At 42.9% G+C, this 10465-nt stretch overlaps 1 long non-coding RNA gene across 1 annotated transcript; it reads right to left on the bottom strand.

Annotated features, from left to right (window-relative positions):
* Positions 1 to 6839: 6839 nt before the first annotated feature.
* On the bottom strand, positions 6840 to 10388 carry LOC145719651 (uncharacterized). The gene is made up of 2 exons (XR_014142524.1): positions 8624 to 10388; positions 6840 to 7732 (listed from the first exon to the last, which is right to left on the bottom strand). It is a non-coding gene; the product is annotated as an uncharacterized LOC145719651 (long non-coding RNA).
* Between the last annotated feature and the right edge of the window lie 77 nt (positions 10389 to 10465).

Below are 10465 nucleotides of genomic sequence, written 5' to 3'. Positions count from 1 at the left end.
AAATGCTTAAAGGAAATTATGTATAGTGTTAATATTTTAATGTTAAAAACTGTGCATATTTAGTATTTTAAGTATTTATAAAATTTTAAGAGAATTTGCCCTATTAAAGTAATAGGTTAGGTTTGTAGTTCCAATCTGAAATGTATAATCAATTGTTGTAGATTATCTTAATCAGAAAGTTTACTATTTATTTATTTTTATTTTTTAAAGATTTTATCTATTTATTTGATAGAGACACAGCGAGAGAGGGAACACAAGCAGGGGGAGTGGGAGAGGGAGAAGCAGGCTTCCCGCGGAGCAGGGAGCCTGATGCGGGGCTCGATCCCAGGACCCTGGGATCATGACCTGAGCCGAAGGCAGACACTTAACGACTGAACCACCCAGGCGCCCCAGAAAGTTTACTATTTATACAGTGTTGAAACATTTCAGAAAACTTAAGTAGCCCCAGACATATAAAAATTATATAAGTATGCAGTGGTTTGTTGAATAATGGGTGTTCTTAAAAAGGAAATTTTTAAATTTGTAATATTCTTAAGATGTTTGTTTGTATATTGGCCCAAATATTCAAAGGCCCTTAAAACCGATTGTTAAAATTTCCTATACTTTCTTTTTCTTTCTTTCTTTCTTTTTTTAATTTCCTGGCCTTTAAATAGGATAAGATTTGTAAGCTGATTCTGAAAAGCTTAAGAACTCAGTTTTAAAATTTTAGCTTTTACAAATTGAACACTGTATTTTAAAATGAAAGATAACTCTATAAACAGGCTTTTCTGGACACAAAGGCCACCTCCATGGGCATCAAAGGCCTAACCTATTACCAGGGGTGCCTGGCTGGCTCAGTTGGTAGAGCATGTGACTCTTGATCTTGGAGTTGGAAGTTTGAGCCCCACATTGGCTGTACAGATTACTTAAAAATAAAATCTTAAAAATAAAAACAAACAAAAAAACAAACAAAAACTAACCTATAACCAGTCAATTTGGAGTCAATTTGCTAAATTTTCAGGAGTTTTACAAGCTGGTTGTTACCACAGTGTTATTAAAAATTAGTACAATTAAATTACATTAAAAACAAAGGTAATAAATAATCTAAATGTATCAGTTCCTGACTATTTTACTACATTTTCTCATCATCTATATTCTTGAGGTTATTTTTTCTATTTTATCTCTAAGGTGGAAATTATAGTTGCATGCTATCCCATTTCTTCCTAATTCTGCATTCAGTGATGTCATGTTAGTAGTGTGAAATCAGCCATGTTGGGTGTATTTGCACCACGGAAATAGGTAAACTTGATCAATCAGGGCTCCGTGGATTAAGAAAAGCCTCATGAAAACAATGACCTGATACTCCAGTAAAGGAGCCACACTCCAAAGGGGAGAAGACAAATGAAATAGTATATAAGTGCTAAAGGACTGTAGAGCTCACCTAATATCCTAGGGCAGTCCATAAAGACTCAGACAGAATACAAGAGGAGTTCTAAAGACAGTTGAGTATGCTTGAATATGTTTGAATAGAACAGTGTTCACAGAGACAGTGACATGAAATAGGTACGAAAAGTAAACTGGGACAAGACTGAAACAGTGAGAAATGGCAGCCTGTAAAATGACTGGGACTTACTGCAAATGTCATTCTAAGGGTTTGGGCCATTACCTACAAGGCAATGAGGAGCTACTGAAGGTTTGAGGGTAGGAGGGGACTTTAATTTGGCAACAATGTATAGGATTCAGTAAAGGTAGTGAAACACTTTTATTTTTGGAAACTGCCAAAAAATTGCACCAAAAAAAACTGCATTACATATAATAAACAAAAGTCTTCAGTTAGGTGTTAAAGAATCAATTAAAACTCAAAGCTCCAACGAATACAAACTCTGTGATTCTATGTATATAAAATGCAAGGTCATCTACTCTGACAAAAAGCAAATACATGGTTGCCAGGTGCTAGAGGAGAGATAAACTACAAAGGAGCACAAGGGCTCTTGTGGGTGACAGAAATGTTCTGTTATCTTGATCGAGATGGGTGCACAGAACTGTGGAAACTTATCAAATGGTACACTTTAAATGGATGAAGCTTACTGTACTCAAGTTTTCCCCTTGAACCTGATAAGAAAAAGAATTACAACTCAAACAACTTAATCAGACATTTGATGTTATTTAGGCATAAATGGAAAAGTTATGCAAATGATGGCAGTTTTAGAAGAGTAGAACCAAACTAGTTTCCCTCTTTCCACCTGATTAGCTCTCAGTATCTATAGTCGCTGCCAAGTCTTTTCCCCAGATATCATGTACAGGTAAAACCTCAGTTCCAAACCTTCCCTCACCCCACGGCCATGCTATCCAATCCCTTCCATCCCCTCCTAACAATCTCTAGGAGTTTGCTCATTTTCTTCATCTGTATTATGGGAGTAATATTACCTACCTCACCAATATATAAAACACTTCACACATAGCAAGAGCTCAAAACAATTATTATTTGCCTTAATCATTTTCTACACACTTATGCTCCTTGAAGGCAGAGTTTTCTCATTTATCTTTGCATCTCTCTCATTTTACCTAGCATAAGTTACAATGAATAGTAGGCCCAAAGTACGGATTTCTTCAAAGAAATGTCTGTGGCTCCTAGAAATTCAGATATGAAGAGAACACTATACCACAAGTGAGAATCAGAAGTGTTACCATAAAGGCACAAACGTTCCGTGCCATTTGAAAAGAATGATTACTTATAACTGAAGGAATTACGAAACATGTCTAAGAGGTGACACTGAGCTAGGTGAAGTCTGAAGGGGAGTAAGGGAAGGGTACATATCCACTTCCCTAAACAGTAATTAGCAATAGTGTAAAACACAGGTCCAAGAGAAACATCTTCAACAGTGACATGTTAAATTCTTAACAGTGAAATACTATAAAAAGGTCCAAGGCAAGCCAAAGTAGGCTCTACACACTTCGTGCAGAGGAGCAATCTTTTCTAATGACTACATAATTACAGCAGTGTTCCAGTACCATCTGGCAAATGGTCTAGAAGTTCAAGATGGAGTAAGGAAGGTTTAAGGACAAAATCAGAAGATCTGAATTTCAAGATCCCTGTGCCACTAATAGTGGGCAGTAAACCCTAGGATTCTGAGGGCTGCCACCTTCCTGCTAAGCGGACTCAAGGGCAAGTATTACTACCGTTCCAACTCTGAAGTCAGAGGTGGTCCAGGGAAAGGCATGGCAGCCCGCTGGGGCCCAGCTGTACTAGAAGGGTTGCCACGAGCTGAAAGCAGCACAAGGGCTTTTTTGTGGGGCCTACACCCGCCTTCCCGAGCATCCCAGAAGCCAGTGTAGCGCTGAACTGCTAAACCTAGTCGCCGGAATTGATCGGGAGTCGCTGCGATTGCAGGAAACACGAGTTTGCCGCCTTCCCAAGTCTCAAATGCTAAGCAACCCCAACTCCCACTTAGAATGCGCCCTGAGGTTTCCATTTCCTCTCCTGCCTCGTTAGGAGGAATGGAACGTTAAGAGCCGGCTTCCCGCTCCGCCCCTGGCAGGCCCGGACGCAGCTAGGGGCTAAACACAGGGGGCGGACAAAGCGACCTCTGGCCACACGCTCCACAAAGACAAGGAATGATCCAGCCGTCAGACCCACTCAGGCCCTCGCACAGGGGGCCAGAGGTCTGCCGGGCTCCGCAGGGGCGGCGTCGAAGGGAGACGGGGAGCCCCGGGAGACAGTGGGCGGCCAACCTCACCTGCCGCTTGTTCATTCGCCGCACATCGTCCAAAAAATCTAGAGACAGCATGGCGCGGCCGGCGAGGGGCACACGAGCAGCGGAGAAGGCGCGAAGTGACCAGCGGGCGGAACGGCTGGCGCACCGGCCGGGCTCTCAGTGGACAGGACCCCGCGGCGCCCGCATTTCCGCTTCCGGGGCGGGAACCGGCGCTCCCTTCCCCCTCCCCGCCCAGCGCGTCGCTGCCGAGAGCACACAAAGGGACTCGCGACTCTCCTAATCTGGACTCCCGGCCTCGTCTCGCTGCAGGAGGGCGCTCCCACGCCGAACCTCGCCTGCCGAGAACCTACCCGAGCCCTGTCCCCGCACTTAGCCCCCGGCCCCTCGCGGAGGCGGCTACTCGGCTTCTTCCGGAGGCCCTCCTGCAACCTCCGGAAGGCGGGCTCTCGCGCACGCCCGGCCAATCGGGAGCCGGTGTCGGGCATCCCGGGGGCCGCGGCGGCCCCTGAGTGGCCGGCGGCTGCAGTCGGGCCGCGGGTCTGGGTGTGGCACTGGACTTGTGGCCGAGCCTTGCCCTTGCCAAGTTGGGGCTGGTCTCCCGCGCTACGGGAAGTGGCGGCTCAGATGGTTTCGTTAAGTGCTTTATGGGTAAAGGTGGAGGCTAGGAGAGCCTTCGAAGCACTGCCTGAACCTCCCGGGAGTTTAAGAGGCTCTTGGTGGAAGACAGAACGACCAAAGAATGCTACAGTGTGATGTGACCACCAGGGGTGCGGGGTGTGACCTCGCTAACAGGATCTGTCCTCTCCTTGAACTCTGCCTCCTGCTTTTGTTATCTTGGGCACCTGGATGTGACCCTCTTCTCGCTGCCCCTGACTCTGTACCCCAAACAGCCTTTGCCTTCTTGACTTGCTCAGACTGCTAATATGCACCTAGGACGAGAAGGACCAACGCTGGTCTCTTGCTAGTATTTCTATCTTTTTCAAAATACTAGTTATCTCACATTAGGGTGAAGGATCTACCGGAATTTTTTGCAGTATCTTTGCAATTCTTTTCATCGAAAATTATCCCAAAATAAGAAAAATATTTTGGAGGATGGCTATAATGAAAAAGATAGATAATAAGTTTGGGGGAAGATGGAAGCTTCATAGGCTGCAGGTGGGAATGTGAGATAGTCTACGGCCATACCACCCTGAACGCGCCCGATCTCGTCTGATCTTGGAAGCTAAGCAGGGTTCGGCCTGGTTAGTACTTGGATGGGACAGCCATTTTGGAAAATGGACTGGTAGTTCCTCAAAAAGTTAAATACAGAGTTATTATATTAACCATATTAACCCGCAATTCCACCGCAGGTATATATCCAAGAGAATTGAAAACATATGTCCACACAAAAACTTGTACAGGAATATTCATGACAGCATTATTCATAAAAACCAAGATGTACAAATAACCCAGATGTGCATTAACTGATGAATGGATAAACAAAATGTGGTATAGTCATACAATGCAGTATTGTCAATAAAGAGAAATACAGCAACACGGATTGGACCTTGATAACATTAGGCTTAGTAAAAAAAAAAAAAAAGTCATAAAAGTCACATACTGTATGATTCCATTTATATAAAATGTCCAGGATAGTCAAATTGATAGAGATAGAATGAAGTGGTTGCCTAGGGCTGGGAGGGTTGAGAGAAATGGAGAGTGACTGCTACTGGTTACAGGTTTTTTGTTGTTTTTTTTTTTTAAGATTTTATTTATTTGACACAGAGAGAGGGAGAATGCAAATGGAGCCTGAGAGGGAGAAGCAGACTCTCCGCTGAGCAGAGGGCCCAATGTGGGACTCGATCCCAGGACCCTGGGATCATGACCTGAGCCGAAGGCAGACACTTAACCAACTGAGCCACCCAGGCACCCCTGGTGTGTGAATTATATCACAATAAAGCTGTTATGAAAAAGAAAAAGAAAAAAAACATTGCTGTCTTGTTCACTGCTAAATTCCCAGTGGTGAACGCACAACCTGGCACATATTAGGTACCCAATAAATATTTGTTGAATTTGAAATGCGTGTATGTGTATGTATGTGGCCATCTCCAACTGCTGCCCATAGGCACCCATACTTACTGAGTCAAAAAATGAATTCCTGATTTCTCCAAATTAGGAGGGCCTGTGGAGGAAAATACCCATAAACTCCATGAGGGCAGGGACCTTGTCCACCCTTCTATCCCCGGCTCTCATAACAGTGCCAAACTCGTAGCAAATACCTAATAAGTATTTGTTAATAAATGTTGAATATGGAGTCTAACCTAAATTCTGGCTAATAGAGTGCTTGGCCTATGCTTGTTAATGTTGAATTCAAATCTAAAGATGAGGCCCTATAACCATTTAAACGGGTATGAGCCTTGGTCAGTCTTCATATTGTGAAGAAAAGATCCCTAAGAGAGGCACAAAGTCCTGGGGGCTTCAGATGTAGCAGGAGTCAGTGTAGTTAGGGATGTTCAAAGGGGCCTCAGAAGGAAAGAATATTTGATATATGGGTAAAATTGATTTGCTATGTGAGTCAAGTTGGCAGGTGAAAAGGATATACCCAGTGGAATTGTAGGAATAAAGGTATAGGGGCAGGAAACTGGAAAATGTATTTGGAAAATCCAGTTTGATTTTCCAACTTTGCCCATAAGTTAAGGAACTGGGCTAGTTGGGTCTGTAGGTGCTCTTTTGTCATTGAGGAAATTTAAGCATGCCTAAGATGTCATTTGTTGGATTTGCACAATTCGTACTTATGGCCACATTGAGCTAGTGCCCTACATCTGAAACCTTATATGTCCATAACCCACTTTCTGATAGTCACTTCTTTTTTATTTCTCTGTATGTTTTAAATTATATAAATAATACATGAGTACATTCTCATCATAAAAGATTAAAACAAGACAGTCAATCCAGCCATTCCACTTCTGGGTATATACCTAAAAGAATTGAAAGAAGGGATTTAGGGGTACCTGGCTGGCTCAGTTGGAAGAGCATGCAACTCTTGATCTCAGCGTCATGAGTTCGAGCCCCATGTTGGGTGTAGAGATTACTTAAATAAACACTTAAAAAAAAAAAAGCAGGGTCTTTTTTTTTTAAAAAAAGATTTTGTATTTATTTATTTGAGAGAGAGAGAATGAGAGAGAGAGCACATGAGGGGGGAGGGTCAGAGGGAGAAGCAGACTCCCTGCCGAGCAGGGAGCCCGATGCGGGACTCGATCCAGGGACTCCAGGATCATGACCTGAGCCGAAGGCAGTCGCTTAACCAACGGAGCCACCCAGGCGCCCACAGCAGCATTAGTTAAATACCCAAAAGGTGGAAGCAACCCAAGTGTCCATGAATGAATGAATGAATGAATGAACAAAATGTAATATAAACACACAAAAGAATATTATTCAGTCTTAAAAAAATGAAGTTCTTTTTTTTTTTAAAGATTTTTATTTATTTATTTGAGAGAGAGTGAGAGCGAGCAAGAGAGAGAGCCCAAGTGGGGGGTAGGGGCAGAGGGAGAAGGAGAAGCAGACTTCCCGCTGAGCAGGAAGCCTGACTCAGGGCTTGATCCCAGGACCCCAGGATTGATCCCAGTACCCCAGGATCATGACCCGAGCCGAAGGCAGACGCTTAACCCACTGAGCCACCCAGGTACTCCAGTCATTTTGCTTTTAAGGTTTAGGTTGTGTTGGCTCCATAGTTTGTCTCAGCTAATATTCAAGTATTAGGGTGTAGTTAATCTAAACTAATGGGTTGTTTCACAATATGTGTTATTGTTTATGTGTTCAATGTGAAATTTCATTGGGTTACATTTTATTTTAAATTCACAAAAATAGATCAGTAATTCAACTCAGTAATTCAATTAGTTAGCTGAAAGTTAATTAAATCAGGATGCTGAATACTTTTAAACTCAGGGGGAAAAAAAATTGTAACTGAAACATCGACCAGGAATCCAGCGCAAATAACAATACAGTGTGACTATGCAGGGGCTGGGCCATCCACAAGCATGATGAATTATGATGAGCAGCTGAAAAAGAAAAGGGCTAATAAGAAATACGATGAGCCTCTAGGACATATGTTTTATTAAACTGGTAATCTATTTTCCCCTGTTTCCCAGTACATTAGGTTATGAAACTTGGCCAAATAGTGGCATAAAGCCAATGAAGACTTAGTGGCATTTTTAAGAAAAGCTCAGTGGCCAATCTGATAATCAAAACAAACTTTCTAGAGGAAGAGAAGCCCACAAAATAATGCTTCCTGATAAGAAGCATTATTGATAACTTTTACCCCTAAAGATATGAGAAGTGGTCAAAACTACAAAGGCATCCTTTTTTTTTTTTAAGATTTTATTTATTTGCAAGAGAGAGAATGAGAGACAGAGAGCATGAGAGGGAGGAGGGTCAGAGGGAGAAGCAGACTCCCTGCTGAGCAGGGAGCCTGATGCGGGACTCGATCCCGGGACTCCAGGATCATGACCTGAGCCGAAGGCAGTCGCTTAACCAACTGAGCCACCCAGGCGCCCCCAAAGGCATCCTTTAAAGTTGCAATTTTCAAAGCCAAAACAGTGACAGGTCATATTCTTGCCAAGAAGCTTTTAAAGTCAGTCGTAACATTGATGATAAATATGCTCAGTAAGAAAGATAAATAAGCTTTTGGTAAAATTCCTTTATCAAAATATATTGTTGGGGAAAAAAGATACTGTTGGACATTGCATAATATCAATGGCATACAAAGTGGATGAGCACATTGTCTGGAGTTGTCTGGGGCTGCTGGAGAAAGTCATCCAATCATGCTAGGCCCTGGAAACCTATCTCACCACTTTCCACTCATTTTCATTGATCTGATGAATTAGTTGCCTATTTCTGTATAACAAATTACCCCGAAACTTAGCAAATTAACATAACAAACATTATCTCACAATGTCTATGGGTCAGAAATTTGGGACCATCATAGCTGGGTGGCTTGAGCTCAAAGTTTTCCATGAAGTTATAGTTAAGATGTCCAGAGGGGCTGCAGTCTCATCTGAAGGCTTAACTGAAGGATCTGCTTCCAAGCTCCACTCATGTGGCTGTTGGTAGGTCTCAATTATTCTTGGACTACTGGATTGAAGCCTCAGTTCCTAGTTGGCTATTGACTCCAGGTCTCCCTCAGTTCCATGCCATGTGGGCCTCTCTTTAGGGCAGTTGCAACATGGCAGCTAGCTTCCATCAAAGTAAATGATCCAAGAGAGAAAGAACCAGCTCAAGAATAAGATTACCAATGCATCCTGTTTTTGCACTGAAATTTCCACATCTCAGAAAACCCTTCAGTCCCAGGTAAAGCAGGATGGTTGGTGACTCCATCAAGACAAAAGTTGCAGTGTTTTTTTGAGCCTAATCTCTGAAGTGACATATCATCATTTCTTCCACATTCTATTTGTTAGAAATGAGTTCAGTACAGACTCAAAGGGAGGGGAATTAAGTTCTACCTTTTGTTTTTGTTTTTGTTTTAAAGATTTATGTATTTGACAGAGAGAGACACAGCGAGAGAGGGAACACAAGCAGGGGGAGTGGGAGAGGGAGAAGCAGGCTTCCTGCCGAGCAGGGAGCCCGATGCGGGGCTCGATCCCAGGACCCTGAGCCGAAGATCATGACCTGAGCCGAAGGCAGGCGCTTAACGACTGAGCCACCCAGGCGCCCCAAGTTCTACCTTTTGAAGGAAGGCATTTATCAAAGAATTTGTAGGCATATTTTTAAAACCATCACATATGGAGTCCAGTTTCATGGTGAAAAGAAAATATTACAGAGGAACTCAACTTTTTAACTTACTCCCTACCCAACTTATCTGCTCCCATAAACATCCCTTCCTCCTCTTCTCTTCCTCCATCAGTGAAAGAGGCATCCCTCCTCCTGTCTATAGCTAACTTCTTCCACCTACTCAAAACCTTTCTCTCACTCCCTCAGTTTCTTCCCATTAACTTTCTCTTTTCCTAGCATATGATCATGTTCAAATAGATCTTACAAAATTTTTATGCTGAGTGTTTTATGGAGGTATAATTTACATATAGTAAAATGTGTAAATAGTATATATACAGCTCGATGAATTTCAACAGACAGACATATCCATTCATCATCTATATCTTTCTTCAATTCACTGAAAGCTGGTTTCTGCCCTTAACCCATGGCTGAAAGCCATAAAATAGTCTCTTAAAATCCCTTTAGGTCCACTGGGTCCCCTTTTCAGTTTGTCTCCTGCCTCTCTGGCTTGTTGTTCTCAGTCTCCATCATGGACTCTTTAGTTTACTCCTTAAATGGAGGAATCCTGCACCACTTCTCGCTCTACAACGCCTCTGGGTGATTTTCTCTGCTCTCATGACTTCAACTACCTTCCTTATGCATTCACCTCTCCAATATCTATAGCTCTGATCTCTTCCTGGATGTCAACTTTTATATCAACTGCTTCTGAACATCTCCACTTGGATGTCCAACAGACACCTCAAGCTCACTGTGTCCCAGATGTCACATCTCCCATCCTCATTACTCCCCACTAAAGACCTGTGCTTTCTCTTATGTTCCAAATCTCTATAAAAGGCACCATCTCGGGGTGCCTGGGTGGCTCAGTCGGTTAAACATCTGCCTTTAGCTCAGGTCATGATCCCAGGGTCCTGGGATCGAGCCCCACATCTGGCACTCTGCTCAGTAGGAAGTCTGCTTTTTTTTTTTTTTAAGATTTTATTTATTTATTTGACAGAGAGAGACACAGCGAGAGAGGGAACACAAGC

Source organism: Leptonychotes weddellii, unplaced genomic scaffold (assembly GCF_054177405.1).
Source record: "Leptonychotes weddellii isolate Sample4059 unplaced genomic scaffold, ASM5417740v2 HiC_scaffold_6070, whole genome shotgun sequence".
Taxonomy (NCBI): Eukaryota; Metazoa; Chordata; class Mammalia; order Carnivora; family Phocidae; genus Leptonychotes; species Leptonychotes weddellii.
The sequence above is the reverse complement of the archived record's forward strand: the minus strand, read 5'-3'. Positions and strand labels throughout refer to the sequence as shown.